This window comes from Buteo buteo, chromosome 4 (assembly GCF_964188355.1).
Source record: "Buteo buteo chromosome 4, bButBut1.hap1.1, whole genome shotgun sequence".
In the NCBI taxonomy this organism is placed as follows: domain Eukaryota; kingdom Metazoa; phylum Chordata; class Aves; order Accipitriformes; family Accipitridae; genus Buteo; species Buteo buteo.
Window position 1 is genome coordinate 29,857,236 of NC_134174.1, and position 23,399 is coordinate 29,880,634.

Genomic DNA, 23,399 nt, shown 5'->3' on the forward strand with positions numbered 1-23,399 from the left:
TAAAATTGTGCACCAGCCTGTTTTCCCATCAAACGCACATCAGCAATTTCCTTTGCCCACCAGAAGGAATATCGAGAGACCCAAGAACTTCAGTACTATATTTTCAGGACATTTATAAGTTATACAGCTGTTTTCTTTATGACAGTATTGCAGCAGCTATAATAGTTGTTACACACTTATAATAATAGTTATACAGCTGTGGTCAAGATGGCACTCTATCACGAACCCTTATTTTCCCAGACATCACAACTTTCCAGAAAAATTACTCTCTTTGCTGAAACTTGTTTTCTGCCCAAAGGCACTTTTATTTTCAACACTGATTCCCTCTCCATTTTCACCATAAGACATTAAATACGAGAGAGCCTCAAAAAAACCGCAATAAATGCAACACAGAACTTTACATAAAATTCAAAGTTATAGTTTCCACAGCAACTAGAACCTGGCCCGATTAACGCAGGCATTAACAGTTAAATCGTCATAAATCTGGAACTAATCTACATGCATAAAATATGGAGCTGAGTGCACAAAATCAGCAATGGCAAATGCAGTTTGGCACTTCTTATTGTTTAACTTCACAGCAGGGAGAACAATTATCCATTTTTGGTGGAACAGCTGCATGTTCCTATGCAAATCTTAAATGCATATTCTTGTCTCTCTAAAGGCAGAAGCACAGACCGCAAGCAAAAAGGCTTTGCTAGAGACACAGGCTGCAGGTACGCACGGATCACGACCGCTTGGGCAAGTCCATACGTTTGTAACACGTTCACAGCCACGGTAAGGGTTGACAAAGAGCTAAAACTTGAAAGGGAGACAGCAAAGGTCGGAAGCGAGATGTGACAGCAGCTGGTTATGGCCAGTTGGGATAATACGGATTATTTCTGCAAACCTCTTCCCAAGCCTCTGCGTTTTATTGTTAACTTCATTCGTATTAAATTATTTATCCTCAGCTCATAGAGAAGTATCGTGAAGTGCTGAGAAGGTGGAAAGGAGACTTGAGAAGAGGCAGAGCTTAGAAGATGGGGCACTGCTTCCAAGCGGAGCTCCTCCTGCAAGTCCTTGGCCAAAGCTGAGCAACGAACCGAGCCATTTTCAGGTTTTTTGGGCAACCGCAAAGCTTGCGGTGAACCACAGCCAGGGCTTCAGCAAGGATGTCCCAGCCCACCACCTCCACTAGAAAGCATGAGAAACCAGGGCTTCACGCTTGGAGATCTGATTTAACTGGTTTAATACCAGGTGAAGGCACCAGAAAAGAACCAAAGCATCTGAATTTTTCCCGGTGAGGCTCAGGCCAGCAGAAAGTTGCCTTCAAGGCAGGTGGGCAGGATTTGCTGCGAGCTTGGCCGGGCAAAGCAGGGAACCCGGGGCACGTCCCACAACTCGTATCCAGCCACAAGGCATTGCAGGGATGCTCTGACATCTAAGCTTGCCTCGGCCTCCAGCAAAACTCCACTTTCCTTACTTCAGCGTCACCTCTGCCGAGCTGTGAGAGGTTGCAGTTCCCACCTAGGCTTTCCATTTGCTTTCTTTTTTTTCCTCCCTCTAAATCAAGCTGCTAAAGAAAGCCTCCCAGGGCATGGCCTGAGGATTATTTTTTAAAGCACCTTCAAGTTTTTTTGTGATCAGCAATCGTAAAAGCATAAAAGATATAGCTAGAAGGGACCTCAAAAGAGAAACCTGTCCCCGTGTTACACCTAAATCATTGCCATCCTTAAAGCCTTCTAGTGATGGAGACACCACATCCTCCCCAGCCCATTTGTCCCAGCAGTTTACTATCCTTTGCCTTACAACTGCTCGTTTCCTGGCACGCTTAACCCAGATCTGCCCTGCTGCCATGTAAGCCCCTGACTTGGTGCCATGCACACAGCCCGTTAATCCTGGCTTGTGCATTTAGACTGCTCAGGAACCGGGACTTTTTCAGCTCGGGAAGCATGTTGAGGCGGAGAATCCGTTCATGGCGGGGCTATGGTGGGTGTTTGCTTTCCGAGCACTCCCAAGACACCTTCTCAGACAGGACTAGAGCATCTCCCCAACCTTCTTTGGGCTACCTGCCTCCCCCAAGCCATCATCAGCTGGGAGCAGGCGTGGAGCATCCCGCAGCCCTCCCCTGGCTGCTGCCAGGGCACTGCTTCGACCGCCACGGTCCACATGCTCCAACAACTGCCTTCTCACATTCCTCTCCCAGAGCCACCAGGGTATCAATGTCAGGACGAAGAGCATTACAAATTAACCATTAATAGGGGGAGGAGGGGAAAGGCAGCAAAAAAGTAGATGCGAGGTTGCACCGATGAGGTCTGGGGTATATTGTCCCCAGGAATAATAATATTCATAAGGATAAATCTGGACTTGATGAATATGTTTCCTCTTCTGTTTAAGTGCCCTAGCCACTCCTTTTAACATGCAAATCCGCTCTGGTCACCCGTGATTATGGGGCTGTGCGGCCGGCTGTGAAAGAGGAGAGCTTGATTTCCCCGGCATTGTATTTCATACAATAGCCCAAAAGCAGGCTTTGAAGAGAGTTCATCTCCTCGTCCTTCCAAAGGAGAAGCTGCCTGGAGAGACACTGAGGTCACCAGCTTTGGTGCTGTCAGCTCCAGCCCCTGCAGACGCTGCCTGAGCTCCGACTTGGCGATTACTGTATTTTTATCCTTATTTTACAGCTTCGCTGACCAGATCCCCTCATTGGCCAGGATAGCGAAAGCCGTACAAGCCGGCTATCAGCTCTGGCCAAAGATCTGGCTGGTCCTGGGAAGCGGTCACGGGCATCTACACCAAAGCATCTGAGGGGCTGGGAGGGACCCAGGGCAGGACCTCAGCGGGGGGCAGTGGGCACCTGCAACCGCAAGGGTGGGTGCACCAGCAAAGTATAGCGTAGGTGAACTTAAGAGGGGAACAGAAGGGCTCCCGGGCAATAGGAGGAGCATTACAGGAGCTTGAAGCAGAACAGCATGATCTCAGAGGGGGAAATTGCTGGTACTGCCCACAGCGCACGGGTCAGTGGGAGAATTTCACTACTGAACGCACGCCCTTATTCCCAACAGCACACAGGTCAAAGGATACAGACCTATGAGAAGTGCTTTGGGTAATGCATCTTTTTTCCCCAGCTCAAATTCAAGCCAAAAAAACCCCCTCTGGCAAGGCAAAACCAGCTGTGAGATGCGGACATTCCATACCGACAGTCTTCCAGGAAAAAAGGCCTCATTTTCAGTGTTCATGCCCAGGCAGGACGCAGTCAGGACTCAGAGGAATTTCAGACCATCTGCCTTAAAAAGCGTAAGAAGTATGTCTTTAAAATCCTCTTGCCATTTTTGGGTCAAACAGGCTCAAGATATTCCTCAGCGGGAGGCCGACGTCATTATTTCTCAAAAGATGCGGCCCATCATCTAAACAATGGAGCAAAACATCTGTATAAACAGAACTCGCTCGGGTTTGTGTTTGATGGTAAATAACAGGCAGAGGGCACATCCCAGGGAGATGCCAGGCCAGCTCAAGACGGATCGTGTTTCTGCATTTTCAGCATTTGGCCCATTTATAGGACTCTTCTGCCGGTCCCTCGCGGCTGTTCTTCCTTAGCAAAGATTAATTGTGGTTATGCTTAGTTCACTGACAGGCAAAAATAGCAAATTCTATCTTTTCTGTCCAGGAAAAAAGAAACACAGACAGACGACAGCCTACAGGTGCTTGTGGCAAACAGGTGAGTTTTCTACACGAGTCGCCAAATTTTGTCATTTTTAAAGCTTTCGACTTTCTCCAGCAGCCAGCGACGAAGCTTCACTCACTATAGAAAAAAGAACTGGTGACAAAACTGTGTCATATCATTAAATCTTTGTTACAACGCCAGCAGATGTGAGATAAAAATAAACATGCAGACAAATGCCTCCCGTGGAGAAGAAGGAGGGCAAATGGGAGCGGGACCCGCTCCGGACCCGTCTCCAGCTCCCCATCCTTCATCCAACAGCTCGGCAGGAGCAGCTCCAGGAGTTAAAGGGCTCCAGCTGCAACACCGCTGAGCTGCATGGGCCGGAGATGCCAGGGTGCAAGGTAGCGAGGCCATCCCTCATTTTGCAATAAATGAATAAGAAAGGTTCAAACTGTTGTAAAAATCTTATACAAAGAAGCTCGGTGGGTTCTTTTTGCTGGAAGGAAATATTGAATGGAAACAGCGTGTTACACGTGGCTACCCAAAGCACCGGGAAGACCAAACCAAAAGCAGCGAGGTACAAGAAATGGCTACTCCATTTCAGTATATCACCAATAGCAAGGATAGACTTGGATTAAAATAAGGAATGAACAACCGTAAAATCCCTATCCAAACACGAAGGGACCTTGCTGCACAAGACAGAGGCGAAGGAGAGACCAAGACCTTGCCTCTCTCACACCAACACAGCAGTACAACAAGGCAATATGCGTGTTTGAGTGACCAGAAAGAAGTTGTGTTTCCACCCAAAAATGCTCATGGGTATGGACCAAGTGTGATCCACTGCAGCAAACACCTCCCCTGGCCTGGGCTGTCACCTCCCACGCAACCCTCCAGCACGAGTGACCAGACACAGACACGTCCTAGGTTAACCCTGGAACATTGGCAGCTAGGGAACCAAACCTTTAGACAATATTCTCTGCAAAAACGCACCTAAGGCTGAAGAAAAGGTTATCAGAAAAGGGCCTTTTTACAATATTTACACCTCGCTCTCTGGCCACACCTACAGTCTTTAATATCTTATTATGAAGCCTGCTATAAAATGCATTAGTAATAAAATTTCTGATGGCTGCCGCTCCAATGCAAGGCGGCAATACAAGGCGGATTACGACCCGGAGGAGACGCAGCCTCCGGAGATGCGACATACCCTACCAGGCAGGTTACACGGCCGGAGCTGAACACGGTGGGTGCTGGGCAGGACTCCCTAAAAACATCAGAGCACAGTCTCCTCCTGTCTGCCACCAAATGTTCCCCAAGGGCTGCAGAGCCAGCTCTGCTGGGGTCCGGGCTGGTGTTGGAGCAGCACTGGGGACCAACGTAGCGGCAGGACCCTACCGGCAAAGCAAGGACTAGAGATGGGTTGGGTGAGGAACTCCCGAGGAAAAAACTCCCAAATCAAGGAAAACTTTAGGGTGGACAATTTTTATGGCATATGTAAAGCTACGTGAACGAGCTCTTCTTTCAGACAGGGCTAAAAAGAAAAGGCTTTTTGCAGAAAAGCCAGCATCCGTGCCGTTTCACCGGGCCCACGGTGCCCGGTCCCAGCGCGTATAAAACCCTCTGGCTGTCAGCCAGCCGCTCACCCTGCTAACGGAGCAGATTTGCACAGCGCCTTTGAGAGCTTTCCACCATAGCAAAACCATTTCACGGGCCACGGGCCGCCAACACCTCAAACGTGCCTTGATCCATCAGTCTCGTCCAACTGGCCTGACACCGGGTGCCCTGCAGGCAAAGGGCTGAGAGGGGGAATATGTGGCGCTGACTTTTTTACAGCAGGGTCAGAGTCAGATAGAAGGAAAGGTGGGAGATGAAGCGGAGGAGATCTGGGAGTCAGTTTCTCGGATAATCCCTTTCCTTAAATACATCCCCTTTTCCAACCTGCAGACTGGTTGCTACAAGCTTTGATTGGGCACTAGAAACATTTAGTTGGGTTTATTTGGGGATGGTCCCTCCAAGCCTGCTGGCCACGTAGAGGACCTCCATCTGACCTCCCAGGGCAAAGTCACCCAGCAGCGCCCCAGCAGAAGCTGGTAGAAATGATTAGGATGCGGATGCGCGCATGCTGTACCAATGCAAATAATGTGGAAAAACGGCAGGCAATCTGGCCGAACAGCTGTCTGAAGGTCGATGAGATGAGAGGAGGCGATGCAAACGAACTGGGGGGCATACAGCGACGGGCACGAGGGCTCGAGCGGCAGGCAGCCTACCGAGCTGCCCGCGCTGTGATCTTCGCATCAGCGTTGAAACAGTCTCGCCAGCCCTATTTCGGGTCCTGCTTTTTTTTTCTCCCTGCATCAAGGTGGGAGCTGACCGCTCCCATCAGGAGATGCTTCGCTGCTTCGTGCTCCTGTTATATCTCAGGTCAACCCATTACTCTTAAATAATTCCCTGCTGCTGTTCCTGGCAGCTCTTTTCCCTCTCCCTGCCTCTCGCCACCGCGCAGCAGGGCAGATGAAAGGAGCTTTGCGCTCTGCTAAAAGCCGGCTCAGACATCCCTCAGCTTGAGTCAAAGATGCTCCCACAAATCCCATCTCATCGCAGGGCAGGAAGGAGGGGTTGATGCCTTTTGCTCAAGGCAGGGCATCTCAGAGGTGCTGCGTAACAGAGCTGACGCTGAATCCAAGTGCTCTTCTGCTACAGCTGAAATCCTGGCTCCCTCATCCCTGGGCTGCCCGGGACGCATTTAAGTCACCTATTCCTGTCCGAGTCTCGTTTGCTGCAGGAGATAGCTGTGAAAGCAGAGCCAGAATGAGTGCCAGCCCCTCTTCCAGACTCTGCTGAGAAGAAAAACCAGCCCCCGGTTTTGGTTTCCCTCCCCAGGCTCCATCTCAGAAGCGGCCTGACTGCCAGACTGGGTCCCTTGCTCGCGTGCCAGCTCTAAATGCTCGCACTGATGTGCACAGACTTCCAATTCCTGTATTCTTTATTACACTTTTAATTACATTTATTAATTGCATTACTGCTAGCCCGAGCCAAGCAATTTCCAATTTCAAAGTTTGATTTTAAAACCTGATAATTTCCTTTTTTTTTATTTTTTTGGTTGAATTTCACCCCACCTTTCAATCAGCTCTCGTTAATATGTATCTCTTGTTGCTATCTCTATTAAGTGACCTCCCTCATTATTGGGTGACACTGGCAAATGGCCACCACAGAGCTATAATTCAATTGAGGGGCTTTTGAAAACACCATAAACACAGCTGGAATACATGCATTATAGGAGCTGGAGACTGAATTAGCGGCTGGATAACCGCCCTCAGAGCTGAGAGCGTTTATTCACGGCAGATACGGCCCGACCTGATGCACAGAGCTGAAGAAAGGGACGTCGCAACCAGCAAGCCCACGGGCAGATTCATCACGCTGGCAGGACAACAGCACTCAGCAGACAGAGGGCAAACTGCCACAAACGGGAGAGGATGCTCTGGTATCCCCTGGGATAAAGCTGCTCGCTTTTCCTAGCCCAAACCTGCCCCATTTCCCACCGAAGATAACTCTGCCCTTGCCAGCACGGGGCTCAGATGGCTGCTTTACAGCACAGCGTCCCCAAAAACTGGGCACACAGCAGCTCTGCCACCTCTCCTCATGGCACCCGTCGCTTCTGCAGCGTAGGTCTTGAGGGGCAAGCCCAGGAGAGGCAAGAGAGGGCAGATGGGAGAGGAAGGAAATGCTAATAAGAAAATGAACGAACCCACAACATTCCTCCTCTTATTTATAACTTCCCAACTGGCTCATTCCAGGCAGTGATATGATAAGTGGGACCTGTCAACCCCTGCTCTCCACTCTCCAGAGCAGCAGAGTGGCCGTGCGGCTCAAGCACTCATCCAGAATGGAGTTATATTCAAAAGAGAAAGCGAGGAAAGGAAAACCACTATCCAGCAGAGCTTTAATTTGCAGCTTCTGGGGCAAAAGGAGCTGCACGCCCTAGACCACAGCAAATGCAAGGCTTGGGCTTGCACAGGAGCTGCACCATGACCTCCATCCCCACCCGAACCACCAGAGCCAGGGAATTGCTCCTCTCTTCCCTCCCTCCGAACCTTGCCTTCATCTTGGTGCTCAGTCTCTCCCCATCCCCAGCCAGCCCTGCACAACCACTATCATGCCTGCCAACAAGTAGACAGAAAGCAGCCAGGTGGGTGAAGCACCAGGAGAAAGAGAGCAAAGAGAAGAAAGCAAGTTCCACACCAGCTTTCAAGAAGCCATCCTGCCCACGCTATTACCAAGTTATTTAAGCAGACAGCCAGCTTTGTCTGTCGAAGCTCATTTCCCTCGACAGCCCCTATTTCGAGGTAACTCGAGTTATTACACTGCGCCCTGGGTTTGCATTTGCTGCCCTAGATCTCAGGAGACCATGAGCGGCTTCTCACAGCTCCACGAGAAGTAATGAAGAGGAGCAAGGCTAATGCCAGCGGGCTTATACTCTGTGCAGGGGAACCTTTCCAGCAACCAAAAAGCCACCGACATGGACTGCTGCAAACATACAGCTAGACTAGCATAAAGTAGTGAGCACAGAAGCACAGTCCAAGAGATCAGAAAAACCCAGGCTGATCATTCCGTCTTTGGAAAAGAGGTGGGGAGAGCTCCGGCAGGGACAAAGCAGTCTACCTTTACGTTTTCAGCCTCCTCCAGCGAGACACGTCTCAGTCAGCAGGTCTGATAACTCCTGCCAAGGAGTGTTAAAGGCGATGGCCAAGGTGCTCACTGGACCGTTCCTGATGATTTTCGGCAGCCCTGCAAACACCGAGGAGCGGCAGCGGGGTGGGCAGAGCGATTTCTTCAATGGGAGAGACTTCAGACCTCTCAGCTATATCAACTCCAGGTGAAATAACAAAACCCTCAGTGTAACTCTTGGCTAATAGGGAATTAAAGGGAAGTAGCAGCATTACCACCTCCCACAAGACTGACAGACAATAGATCCTGCTCTATTCTCTCTCTCGTCTTTCTACCAGACAACAATCTTGGTCGAAAAGGGCAATGGAGTCAAAGTCACATACATCATCTTCTCTAAGCCACATGACTTGGTGCTCTGTGAGATTGATGAACACAGAATAATTCAAAATCAACACAGTCAGCTAGCATGGAGCCCTCAAAATACAATTGTAAACAAGGAATATTATCAGGCAAGTGTATTTTTAATGGACTCCTGCTGGGAACCTGCAGGTCTTTGCCTATTATTTGACATTTTTACCAATCATCTGGAAGAGTGAAAACAGAGACTGGGAGATGGGTAAACAACAAAGGGCACAGACCATCGACATCAAGCAGATTGCTGCCAACTGGTTTGAACCAATATCTATTTTTTTTAATGTGTAACTGCAGAGTCCTATATCTGAACCAAAAACCACAGCTCTCCTAGGAAGGGGGATCACCCCACTGCCCTGGGAGGGGACAGAAGAAAAGGGCAGTGAAGCAGCCAACACTTCACTAACTCGGCACCTGCAGCCGAATCCCATTGGAGAAGCCACGTTTCTCTCCCATTTCTGCCCATTATCCATCTCCAGCCTTCGAGAAGCCAGGCAGGGCCGGAGCAAGGGCTGGGAGGCAGCCCGTGCTGCCTTCCTGGGCTGCTATTATGTCAGTCTCAATTTTGGAGACAGCAGATGGGAACCCAAGATGGTCTAACGAAACGTTTGAAAGTCAGAAGCAAATGCTGAGAATGTGAAAACCTGTCAGTCAGAGAACTCCTGGCTTCGATGGTACCGCTTCGCTCCTGCTGGTGTGATTTTCCTGCTGGAAGAGGGCGTTCAGAGCAAGGGCATGCACCGCAGATGGCCCAGCACCCCTTCGGCTGTAATCTTGCTGGAGACGGTGGGCATGGACCAGGTGGATCCAGGTGGCCACAGTCAAGGTCTCCACTCCTGCCTCAGCGCTCAGGACTGGCAGAGGCAGCTTTTGTCTGGGGAAGCAAAGGCAGCCCTGACCCACAGCAGCCGGTGAGATTTTCCACCATCCCTTCTCTCAAATATTAAAATTCAGTAGCAAAATCAAATCACCAGCCAACATACATTATGGGGCAAGAGAAAAAAATCCCTTTCCCGATTTCTGCTCTGGGGTGTTACCATAAACTGGGCAGATCCTATTTTTTATATCCCATTTTATTTGCAGTCGCCACTAACTTTTACTTTCTAAACCCAGGGAGAGGTCAGGAAGGTGGGTTAAGTTAACGCACCAGCCTTGAAGTTGGGACGGAAGGATGTCTGGAAGCAGCGCACCAACCTCCAGCAGCCCTCCGTGCCAGAGCCGGGGAGGACAGGAGTGGTGCAGGCTGCCGTGCCCGAGCCCAGGCAGTAACGGGGGTTACTCTTAATGGCAGCCTGTCCCCGTCGATCCATCTGGGTAACCCTTGCCGCAAGAGGTGCAAACTGGCACCCCCATGCCAGCCCATTGGGTGACACTCCGAATTGCAAATGACTTCCATTAAGGCAGAACGTTAATACAATGCATTACAAATGAAACCCTAATGACAGGACACTGGCAGTATTGCTTCTACTTGATATTAATTGGGTGACACTTTCTTTTAATGGTACATTAATTAATGCAGAATATCAACGGAAGTCCACGACACCCGCATTAATACAAATGAATTCATTATCATCGGTGTTATTACAAGAAATGACAAATAAATCTGTAACAGTGGGGCCCTTCAAATAATAGCCACGAATCATTAGGTATTGCATTCATTAATACAGCATACTGCAAATATATACATGCAATCTGTGGGTGATTATCTATTCACATGTTCCTCTCCATGCCAGGCCGGTATCTTTTTTTCCCTGGCTCTTGAGCGGTCCTGAGCCACCTTGGAGGAGGACCCAGCGGCCAGCCCAGCTGGCCAAGGAGAAACTGGGACTTGCTTTCAAGTCAACTCACTGCCAGAACTTCTTGCTATCTCCTTCTTTTATCCCACACGCACTCAATGACCATCTCGAGTCTTCAAAAGATCCTCTGATCTAGCACATGCATTCCTGTAAAGAGGATCACCTTTCTTTCCTCCATCTCTTGCACTACCCTTTTAGCCAGGCAGACAGAAACCTGCCTGCTTTGCCACCTTATTTATTTATTTTACTGCTTGTTTATCCCCTGTTCTGGTAGAAAAGCTAAAAGTGCCTTTCACAGCACAGAGTGGCTCACTTCTGACCATAGGTGGAGCAAGTAATTTGTCCTCAGAAAAGTAGGAAAAAAACCCGAAACAACTCACTTTGAAGTCTGTGATTTGTAGGTCCCAAAGATCCATCAAAAAGAAACTCCTGCAAGAGCCTCTGCAGCAGCCTGAGAGCAGGTATCGCTCTCAACATGAGCGAAAGCAAAATCCATACAGCTGTGCTGATTCAAAAAATATTTCCCTGTCTTCCCGCAGATGGCTTTATTACCGGAGGAAGGATCAATAACAGTTCAGCTTGGGTCTCGTCATTGGGCTTTGCTCTTGCTGAAACGCTCGTGCTAAAAGAGCAAACTCCAGCACGAAGCGTTTCTCTTGAGCCATGTCGTGACATAGTTCCCCCGGAGAGACTCCAGCAATGTGGATATCCCTCTAGCACCCCAGTTTGCTGTCTCCCACCACCGCTGCAGTGCTCACAGGCAGAAGGAGTGGTTACAAACCCGGGACAAAGGAGTGTATGGGGAATATTTTTTTTAAAAATACAATATATGACAACTTACTGACTTGCCCTTGAACTGCTAGACTGGGAAAACACAGCAAAGGAGCTAGATCAAGCTAATTAAGACACATAATAAAGACAGGAGACCCAGCAACCCACAGGAGGAAGAAAAAGGAAGAATCCAAGTTCATGCAGCATCCCAGTGCGACAGCGTGAGGAATGGCATATGTGCCACACGCTCCAAACTCATCTCTGCTAGCATGCATGCTATGAAAGATGGGTTTATCATCACACGACACCCAGCTTTCCCTGCTTTGTCCTGAAAACTCCCTGCTTAGTGCTAGACGCCGTACCCACGTGCAGAGCAGCTTTGTCTCACTGTTACACTCGATGCCACGTACCGACATCGAGGATGAGGCACCCCGAGGACAGAGCCTGCCCTCTGCTCTAAGCAGAACATGCTCATCTTACTCTGCGTGGCACAGTTGGTTTTTTCACACCTTCTTATGACAATAAGGTTTTTCCCACCTGGGAAGATCAGAGGCAAAGGCAGGCAGGAAAAATTACCCAAGAGCTCTGAGGTACATGATAAATAAGCTCCTAGCCCTGAAAGAAGGTGCCTGAGCACAGAGCATCAGGAGCCAACCTGTCTTGAAAGGAGAGGAAAAGGGGCAAGTGGGAGCACAGCAAGGTTTGTAAAGGGAAGCAGAGCCTTGTGTCAGACCAGACACTGATGTCCAGCTCCAGAACAATAAAAGAGCATCCTTCAACACTAAACACAGACTGAGTAATGCTCTGAATTTACTGTGACTGTGCTAACCATGCAGACGCACACAGCAGTTATTTGTGAACTGGAAATGCAGTATTAGCAGGAAAAGGGTCGATAAAGTCATCAGCCTCTTGAGAAAAGAGAGAGAGGCACGTAATCCTTACCTCTGGCTACAGGTGGAGGAACTCATGAAGCGTCGCGGAACTAGTAACTTTAGCGAGGCTGTCATTTTAAAGTTAGACTAAACGTTTTAGGTCCTACCCCGAGGGAAGGACAGACAGATCTGGTCCCATCAGTGCCCTCAGCAAGGCTGCGGGTTTCCGTGCAGGTGATGGGGAAAAGGCAGCTCTGAGGTACTGTCTCCTTGCTTCACAGCTCTCCAGCTAATTTCCTCACAGAGGCAAAACTCCACTACAGGAGCATCCCGCGTTAGGGGCTGCTCTGCGCAGGGCGATGCAGCCAAGCACCCGGCGCAAGGGGAAGGGACGCAAACCATCGGATGCAGCTGCGTAGCCACGTCACCGGGGCTTTTCTTCTCCTCTGGTCAGCAACATACCCTCCAAGTCGCAGTTACAATATAGAGGGCTTGTTTGCGGCAATAAAGCTCTTTGAATCATTCAACTTCTGGGTTGTTTTGTTTCAGCTTTGCTTTTCTTTAATCCAGGCTGGGATCTTGGTACATCAGCCGGGATGACTGTGTTCGTGTCGTGCTGTTTCCCCATCTAGCAGGATTCCCAACGAAAAGGATTTCCTCAGAGGACTCAGCTCACCGGCTGCACTGACTGGCACATCTGGGTGACTTAAAGGAGCAATGGTTTGGAATTCCCTTCATTCATTCTAGGCCAAAACCTTTAGCTCAGGGCAGCATCTGCACGGTGGGGAAACAGGCACAAATCCAGCTTAATCCCCCCAAACCTTGCCCGAGGAATGGGGTTAAGTCTATTTGTCTTTTCACATGGGTCACTTCAGTTCTTCTCTTCCCTTGGCTTTGCTCTCGTTCACAGCTGAGCAAATGGATTACTTGCCCAACTTTGTTTCTTTAGCATCACTGGCTTACAGGTTACAAACTTAACAAAACTCACAATTACGAATAAAACAGGGTTTCCCCTCTCTTCTTTTGCTGTTTCTCGCCTTCACTCACCTCCTTGTCACCACCATCAGAAGCTTATTGCCAATGTCTGGCAGGGACCTACTGTCTGTCGGTCTTAGGTGAGCTCAAGTTTCTAAGCCCACCTAAGTTTCTCTCTCCATCCCCTTCACCCTAGACAAGCCCCAGGAAAGCAAAGGCAAAAAGCCCCAAAGCTAAGGTGCATGCTCTGCACCCCAGCCATGCCCAAACTCTCCTTCAGCTGACTTGAAACTCCAAATGAGGCACATCAGCACGGGCACCGGTCAACCTCAACCTCCCGGCATGACCTTGAAGACCTTCAGGTGACTCATTTTGGCAAAAAGCAGTACCCAAGGGAGAAGGGCAGTGTACCCCATTCAGCATGATGCTGTTACACTGGGAATGCCATCAGCCAGCGCAGACCCAACTCATCATACCTCTGCTCTTATAATCTGAAGATGGGGATAAGCTAAACAATCCCTGCATCGCATTTACTTAGGGAATAACATTACCACCCCTCGTTTACAAGGCTGAGATGCTGCAAACCCTGCTACCATAGCACAGCACGCTGATTCACACTCTGGCACTCGCTCCCCTGATTTTAAACAAAGGCTGGAGGAGCTGCTTTTGAAGAGGTGGCCCCAAAGTGAGCAGGGACCAGTGCCAAGCTGATACCCCGGAGGAACCGCACATCACAGCTTTGAATACCTGCCTCTGGCACAATCAACAGCTTTGTGCTACTAAAGCAATGAAATCGGCTGGTTTTGCCTCTAAATCCCCAAGGAACCACCCGACCAGGAGGTGGGGAGATCGTTCAAGCCTTGGCAAAGTCTGAGGCTGCAACGAGGCGGCGGAGGCAGAGGGAAGCGCAGAGGGTATGGCAGGAACATCAGCGTGGGACACGGTCAGGGCTGGTCGCCTCATCGGTTAAGTCACAGCACAAACACCCTATTTCTAATGACAGATTTCAAAAACTCAGCTTATCAAGTGGACCCACAAAAGCAATCATGTTGGACATGGCTTAGATGCATCCTCACATTAAAAATAACAACTTTTTCCTTTTCTCTCTTATTCCTTAAACCTCTCATCTCCAAGAGCAACGCAAAACACCCAGAAACACTACGAAGAGCTGAGGCTTCTGCAAAGGTTTTCAAAAACTACCCAGATGCTTCCCTCCCAGCCTCTCCCTTGCCAGTACCCATACCCTGCATGTCACGACATGGTGATCTGCCCCCCCCGCCATGTGGAAGAGCAAGGGACGCCAGGGACAAGTAGTGGGGTAAGCCAAAACATCAATTTTTCTTTCGTACTATTCATTTCCAGACTGAAACTGGAGGCATAAAGTTCCATCCAGAGCACTTGGCCTGAGAAGCATCCATACCTCTCTTCCATAAAAGACCTTGCCGGGTAGATTTAAGGGTGGCAGAGGAAGGACAGAGCCATATGGCCACAAGCTCATCATCCATCGCACGTTACTCTTCACAGGAGCACAAGGCAGTCGCCGTGTGAGGCTCCCCTTCTTTTGCCCTTCTCCTCTTCGGAAGGACCACTGCCCAGGACTTTCCAAAGGGATGCTTTCTTATGCACTCCTAGACCTGCCTCCTCCGCTCACCCCTGCTCATCACGCTCTTTGCGCTAACCAGGGTTCAAACCTTCGTCAGGGGCACGCTGGTGCCTCTCTTCTTGCAGAAAAGCTTTGTGGATAAACTTTAATACAAGCAAGCAATTATAATACTGTAGCTCAGTAATGCTACATTAAACATCATCCTAAATTGTCAACACACTCCGTGAGAGCTCCAGAAAATATCCTTGAAGGCTCCTAGGCTAATAGCCAAGGGAACACCACGGGCCTCGCACCCAGCCTTGAGAGCCCTCTCCTAAAGCCTCCTGTCTCCCTTGCAAGCTCCTTCAGCTCCAGCGGTCTTGCCCTCCGCAGTCCTGGGCTGCATTTGGCATCGTTAGGCTTTCGAAGCCCCCACCCCCGGCCAGCAGAAAGCCTCTGTAAGCTCTTGCAAAGCCACCAAGTTCTCCTTCAAGCCACTCCCTAACCTCGCTTTTGGGAGGGATGGTAGCAAAACCCAATGGCGCTCTGCTTGCGTGTTACAACACGACCTGAACCAGTCCTCGCACCCCTCTCACTGCTACCTTATCAGCTTTTGGGGCAAGGATGACGCTTTTTGCCGCAACTCTGCGCATCGGCCCGATGCCTTGTAACTCTACGTTAAGGCAAACAATTTTTCTCTTTAATTTCAAATAGCGTTGCCAAAGGAACCAGCCTTTGCAATACAACCCAAAGAACCAACCAAGCATACTGTGGAGTCACATCAGAAGAGGGGTCGAAAGCAATCAATCAGTGACACCAATTGTGGCAAGTGGATTTTAAAAATACTTTAAGTGGTTTTTAAAAGTACCTGGTGTTTCATTATAAAAGTGCTCAGGATTGGGCTGGGTCTTTTTTTAAAAGGGGCCCCAATCTCTGAACACCCCTGGGAACATCACAAGAACCAAGGCAATTGGGTCCTACAGGCTCACCACAACATCTCCTGCAGGGATAATACACCAGTAAAAGGCTTAGAAAGCACCAGCATGGAAAGCATATTCCAGCAAGGGATCTCTATGTTAAAGAACAGGAAAAAGGTAGAAAAGGAGAAAGAGAGAGAAAACAAAGGAGAAAGAAAAAAGTTGCATTTTGGCCCTTTTTTAGAAACACGGGGACAACTCCTTCCTTCCCTCTCAGTTCATCATGTCCTTTTTCAACCAGCAGAAGAGATCCCAGCTCTGCCAACATCCTTGCCAGGTCCAAAGAATTAGCATGGCTTAAACCTTTGACATTACCTGGGGAAAAAAAAACCACACCAAACAAAACCAACCCGACACAAACCAAAACCCACACAAACCCTGCAAAGCCTTCTTTGCTGAAACTCTTCACTTGGAGACACTGGCTGCAGTCAACAGCCATTTCCCGAGCACTGACATCCCTTCGGCAGAATCAGACTAAACCTCGTCATACCGACCAGGGCTGTGGATGAAGACCAGGAGAGGGCCAGGCTCCTTTGCCAAGGCAGGAAAAAAAACCTAACCCTGCAGCACGGCAGCCCGCCGAGCCCTCCTGCTACGGCTCCCGCTCCCCTTTCTGCGCTGATTGCAAAAGCTCGCCCTTCTGCTGATTACAGCTGATGGTCCTGGCTGGTTTTTGCCCCTCCAGACCAGACCCTCTATTATTGAGGGTCTGTTTTTTTTTAAAAGGTTTGGGTTTTTTTGGCCTGCTTTTTCAGTTCAGCTAGTGAGTTTATTTTTTGTTTGGGCTCTTTCCTACCCTGTCTGGGTGTGCTGATGGATTCTGGTGCTTGCCAGAATTCAGCAAAACCAGGCTCGCTGGGTAGTATTAACTTCTAACCCCCGTGTAAAAATAGCTGCAATAAAGCAGAGTGAATAATATAAGCTTCACCTAATGTAACTTTGATTAAAAAGTGCTGCCCTCTTCATCACTCCTGCATGGTAACTCCAGAGAAACGTCCTTCCCGAGGTCTGGAAAGCCTGCAAGGTCTGGGGAGAGAAGAGCATGTATGATACCAGCACATCCCAGGGATGCTGCTGAGCCCAAAAGGGAAGGTGGAGGGAGCAAACTTAGAGGAAAAGACAACAACAACAGAAAAAGGCAGATTCCTCCCACCTCCGGGTAGCAGGGCAGCCCACAGACCCTTCTCCCAGCTTTAGCCCAGCTGCAGGACCAAAGCACCAAGGTCCACGGCAACGAAGCATCACCCTTTCCCTCGGAAGACTTTCCCTCAGATGCAAAAATCTCCATGTATTTAATTATTCTCCTCTCTACTCCTGGTGCTGGCAGACTGTGGCAGGAGCTGTTTTGTTACAGCATGCAGGAGGAGGCAGAAAAGGTTTTAATTTCACGCCTTGCACCAGGCGCTGCAATTTTGGACACTGTTTGTTATCTGACTTCTGGCCCTATCTCTGGTCCCGGCGCTCCTCAGGCAGCCGCGGCCAGTTGGCTTTTTAATTTATTCTCTGCTAGGATGGGGATTCTGTTCAAGTGAGAACCCTCACCGGCCAGGCGTGCCTTTTTTAATAACAAAATGCCTTCTAGTCTGGAGGTGTGACTTTGTGCCAGGTTGAATACAGCACTTGCCCCTTCTGGAGGGCTGCAGCTCCCGTGCCACAGCAGACGGGGCTGAAGGAAACCCCACTGCTGTAAATCACTGTTTCCTTCAACTTTCAGCCTCCTAGAAAGAAAAAAAAAAAAAAAAAAAAAAAAAAATCACCCGGGACTAAAACCAATTCCCAAATTTCTCCCCTTCCCAGATGGCTGAACCATAACCCTGAATCAAAGGACCACCTCCCAGAAAGCAAGAGGAAGCTCACAGCTGCTGCACCGATACCTTCATCAACATCAGAACTACCCAAGATCATAAAGTTCCTGCTCAAGGGCCTGAGGCTGAACCTTTCTTGGTCCTTATTTGGTCTGGTATTTTTTTTTTTGTCTACAACTGCACCCATGTCTTTAGGAAAAACTGCTGTGGTAACAAAGGGCCTCCAAAACCTGTGTTTGCAGGCGTTTGCTCTCCCTGGTGACTCTTGGGACCTAGAAATGTCAGTATGAATCTGCTTTCATTTTTTTTAAAGGCATTTTCAGCCCTTTTCCTTGCAATTCAGACTGAAAACGTAAACAGATCCTGAAGATTAGAAGGTGCCTGTCCATTCTGCCTACAATGCCGGCGGTCCGTGAGCACCCAGTCTCCGGTGCCCCCCCGCGCAGCCCCGTCCCTGCTCGCCAGCACACCCCGCGGGGTCGCAGCCCGACACCTCCGATGTTTGACAAACCCCGTCCCCACGCACAGCTGCTCGCAGCATCTCACCCAGGCGCTTGCGGGATCTCTCAGGTTGCCCGAAGCCGAGCCACCATCTCAGGTGACAAGCCAGGGTGACCTCCTTGCACATGAGGCACCAGTTTAATAGCACAAGAGGCGGCGAGCAACCTAAAACCCACAACTGACTGATCCTAACTGCTTCTGTCAGAGGAGAGACCTGTCCTAAGCTTTCCACCTTGCTTTCTCCATCAGCACCCTAGCCCTGCTGCAACCACGAGCAGACCCAAGCTCTTCAAAGCAACAGCACGGGAAAGCTTTTGCCCCAAATCCCTCAGGTAGACAGAGCTGTTGATTTTGCTCTGCATTATCATGCACCTTGGGCTTTGTCTACCCAAAGCACAGCTTGCTCGGACACCTGTGCTTGGTCTAACTTGACCTGGTACCTCTCTATAGCAGGCCACAGCTCACGCAGATAGGTGTTCATTCCTCAGCGGAGGATCGAGGATAACTTGGAAAACGGCTGCCCCAGCTCTCCAGGCTGATCCTTTGCACAGCAGCAAGGCAAAGAATTTCCTACGTTTTCAGCGTGAGCAAAAAAGCAAGGCATAAAGTCACATTTGTAGGCTGGGGAGCTGCAGCATCCCTCTCACATTGGACAGCAAAAAAAAAACCAAAAAACAAAAAACCCCAAAACAACAACAAAAAAACCCAACAGACTGAGCACCTTTGAGATGATCACACCCCAGGGGAAACTCTCCCCAAAGTTTTTGTTGTGTAAAATTTCTTCCCAAACCCCGACCCCTCTTTTTCTTCCAGGGTGGTTTGTCAATACAGAGTTTAGATCTCTGGCAAAGGACTGGGGATGAAAGAAATCGAGAGTAGGTAATTGCTGCGTGAAAATGACAGCGCAGCGATTTACACAGACAAAAATGGACCGCGGAATACCAAGAGGCAGCCAACAGCGGAGAATCAATACCTCCCAAGAGGTGGGATTATTAGGGAGAGAGAGGGGCTTGAAAGATCCATAAGAGCCTGATGACTGACTATTTCCAAATGACCGTTCGCTGAATGAGAATTGCCTTCAGAGGGATGCCGGGCCCTTTCCGAGGGTGGGCATTTAGCCTGGGGAAGCTGCCACATCTCTGCGAGAAGCTGCGAAGCCGGGCGGCGAAACGCGGCTGCCCCATCACCCCTCATCTTCCTCACACCTTTCCAGCAAAAGCTCGAGAGCCTCGCTACAAAAGGGAGCTCTGCTTTTTCTGGGGTGCACCCTGCTCTGAGGGTGGAAGGTGCCAGATAACACCCCAACGGGGATTTTAGGTAACCAGGCTCTTGCATTTTGCCCTCTGCACTGGCATTTCTATCAGAAACGCATCAAAAAGAGGCAGCAGGAAAAAACGTGGGTTTACAATTCTTCTTTTGTTTTTGCCAGCATACCCAAAGCATCCCTGCAGTCATTAACAAATCAGATTTGTCAATTCCCCTTATTTCCTATAAAAGACAGTCATGTTCCATCAGCATCTTTTAAAGAGCAATTTCCATGCTTTGCTCAACTCGTTCACGCCGTAGCTACACGCAAGGCCCATTCTACAGAGCCTTTGACATCCCCAGAAAATTACGAGTCTATCTATTTTACACCTCTCCGTAAAGCCACGGGAAGCCACCAGGATCTCCCCCAGCACTCCCAAGTGATGATTACTTCTGTTTTCAGCCCCAGCAGAGCCCATTACCCACACAAACCGTCCTGTTCTCCAGGGAGAGCTGAGCATCTGAGCATCCTAGCAGCTAAGACAACACAGGGCAACAATATCACTTTGCTTTTCCCTGATATGGCAGGCGTACACCCGCAAAAGCATCCTTAAGATCAGCCTCTTGGAAAACACAAATTCGTGCCCCTCCAGCCAAAGATCTGCCCTCTGAACGTGGAGAGAGCTCATTTTTGACAAGCACGCCTCTGGGCATTTCAGCTTTTCATCGAGCACAGGTTTCACGCACCCAGCAGCTCTCTGCTGAAAACACAGGCTGGAAGCTGCTCTCACTGGCTTGGGGGAAACTCATGTTCGACTTAGTGCTAAGTGCACTCAAAATACAGAAGTTGCCCCTGGATGCAAGCAGCCAGGAGACCCAGGAGTCTCTTTTTCTCAGGGGACAGCCAATTGCTCACAGCATATCTGGGTAGGAAAAATGAGTAAAAGCCTGAACAGCTGTCTCCTCTCTGACCACCATGCAGCTCCAGCGTGTGCACATCTGGTTTTGGTTTGGTTTTTAGTTTTTTTTTTTTTAAAAAAAAACATTTTTCAAAGGTGAAAACATAAATAAGATTTTCTTTTAGGAGGGGAGAGGAGGGAGATCACAGTGCAAGCAAGAAGGGAATGAGGAGGACCCTAAAAGAGCAATTTTTGAAATGTCAGCAGGCAAGAGTTTGTCCAGGGACAGCTTGGACGTACTATTTCTTTGTCAAAGGAAGGTAAAAAGAGCTGTTATATCTCTGGTTTTGCACCATTTAGTTCATCAGCCTGGACAGGAGCTATACAGCAGGAAAAGAGCAATGCACAAGACATGCTCTCTGAAACCTTCTTCCAGCAGCGTTTCTTCCATTACTATTTATTTTCTATTAAATGTATACAAGAGGAACAAAAAATGAGCTGCCTTTTTGTTTGGTTGCGGGTTTTTTTGTTTAGTTTGTTGGGTTTTTTTTAATTGGAGGAGCTATTTGTTAGCACTTAGCTCAGGTCAGGGAAGAAGGGTTGAAAACTGAGGACTCATTAACCCTCTTGGACAGGAGTAGAAAGGGAGCCACACGTGCAGCCTCTGGCTCGGAGGAGCATTGACCTGCCTGGCTCAGTGCCACAAACAGCCCTTGGAGCTCCTCTGGGAGCTAGGAGGATGACGAAGCCCAGGGATGAGGGACAGAGGACAGCAGGAGCTGAGAAAGGGGGACAGCAACAGAAAACTCTTCCATCCAACCCCACGTTGGCCAAGCCAAACCTTTTGCACTGCTCAACCTTGCTGCTTCCAGCATCCCTTCCCTGCCAGCTTTCCAGGCAAGTGACTGTTCTTCACAGCAAAAAGCAAGATGACCCCCAAAAAACAGAACAAAGAAGAAAAGGGCAACTCAACCCTTCCACTTTTGAGTTTCACAAAATGCACAGGATTTAACCTTTACACACACATAGCAACTACTCAGTGTCTGGGGAGGGTCAACAGATTAAAACAAAACAGCAACCGGCATGAAAAAATAAGAAAAGTTCAAGTGGGAGCAGGAAAAACAAGCTTTAAGGAAGAGACATTTCATACCTATGCAGACCTTCACAGCTTGTGGCACTCTGCATCCTCTGACTGTGAGCAGACATCGTGCTCTCCCCTAAGCACAGGAGCTAAATAGAAAGAGTTGGTGCAGTGGCCGTGGTTGGAGAAAGCACATGTTTTGTAGGATCTGTCTGTGCCTTCAGCATATCCAGTTTGCAGACCTGACTCTGCATAAAAGAGCAGCTCATGTTGTTGTATTTAAAATTATAATTAAGAGAACAAAGAAAACAGGCTTATGTTGGGTCCATATACCTTCACTGTGATTTTGAAAGCACAAAAATCAACAAAAGGTGTCCTTGAATCAGAAAACCACTGAGTGAGACCTGTAAGGAAGCCCGACAGTCCCAACAAACCACCAGATATCAGCTGTTCCTGAGAGCCTATCCCTCTGCCCCCCCAAAGCCTGGCTGAGAGGCAGCGAACGAATGCTCAGCAGCAACAGATGTGGGCTATTTGGGGCCAAAAAGAACAAATGCCAGAGCTGGAATGGCGTAACAGCGTTGGCCAAATAACCGCAGTGATGTCAGTTCTGGAAACGCTGTGCTGGAGGCACAGCCCTGGCACAGGTACAGACCCCCAACAACGTCCCTCTGGCCACCTCTGCTTTGTCCTCCCAGCACCCCAAAACGAAGGCGATACGGACCAGCCACATCGCATGGTCCCAGCTGGAACAACGTCATAGCAGGGAGAACGATGTCAAGTCACAGAATCTTAGAATTGTTCAGGTTGGAAAAGACCTTTAAGACCATCGAGTCCAACCATAAACCTAACACTGCCAAGTCCACCACTAAACCATGCCCTTAAGTGACACAGTCAGGTAGCAAAAGGGTAACAAAAGGGAGACAGAGCAACAGTAAACGCTCTTAATGGTAAAGAGCTATTAAAGCTAAGCACGCCCACCGAAGCAAAACACTGAAGTCAAAGGAAATTTCGCCTGGGTGAGGATAACCCAGAAACAAATACTCAGGCTGCAGCCCAAAGCGCACATACAGTTATAAACAAAAAGAAGAGAGAGGACTTTTGATATCTTGATGCAGTTCTTGTTCTCGACACATTCAGCGCGCGCTTGGTTTAAGTCTTAACCAGGAAATTAAAGCAAAAGCACCTTGTCAAAGTCGTGATAAGGAGAAGGATTTAGAGGAATGAATGATGCCCGTTAATCATCCGTGGTAGCCAGCCCCCAAGAGGTGAAAGAAGAAATGCCAACTTGGCACTGGCGTGGTACTTAACCCAACTGCAGACCTGCTCCCGTGCACTGTTGGTGCCCACCTGCTCCGCCAGCAAAATCCCATTAAAATGCAACAAGCATAATAATGTTTCAAGAACGCATCTACTTCAAAACAGCTGCACCCGGCAAACATTATGTGGCCTAAGACTCAAATGCTCTTCTTCTTCCCATCAGTCAGGCTCGGTGAAGGATTTGCTGTGTGGGTTTTGTTTTGTTTATTACTTCTAATGACTTTCTCATTATCATTTCGCTGTGAAACATAAACGATGGTTATGGGAGAAATCATATTATTTGGATGGCTTTATTAAATTAGAGAGCAAATCTGTGTATATTTCTGGCTCAGGATAAATGTTTGAACTTTGAGAGGCCAAAATTCATTTTCAGACAAAGCCATTTTCAGAAGCTCTGGAATCAGTGGTTAAATTTGCCCTCAGCTGCAAGGGAGATGTATGGGGGTATTTCTCAATTTAATCCCTCCTAGTGATTTAACCAAATCAAACCAAAACCCCGTTTCTAGTTCCATTTATGAGAAACTCAAGACTTGTGGAACATAATAGAGAAATAAAGGCAGAATAGCACTGAAGGGAAAAAAAAGTCATCCTGCCTCTGTGCCCCCATTCTCCTAGTCCTTGGACAGGGACTTCATTCAGCTCACACATTTTCTGTGAGTGAAATCACTGTCTTCACACTTTCACAACAAGAGCTGAAAAAGTGCTTATTTCTACAGATACCACTACAGCTGATAACACCAGTACAGCTCCACCAGAAATAGTAACGGCAGCCAGCAGACATGCAAACGGCTAACCGTGCCGGTACCGGTTACCTGCAAGAATTAGAGATGCGCCACTTAAAATATACAAGGAGACGTCTGGCACC

General features: G+C 48.8%; 1 protein-coding gene across 1 annotated transcript in view; it reads right to left on the bottom strand.

Moving 5' to 3' along the window:
- CDH23 (cadherin related 23) overlaps positions 1-23,399 on the bottom strand; it is a 212,050-nt gene that overhangs the window by 116,800 nt on the left and 71,851 nt on the right.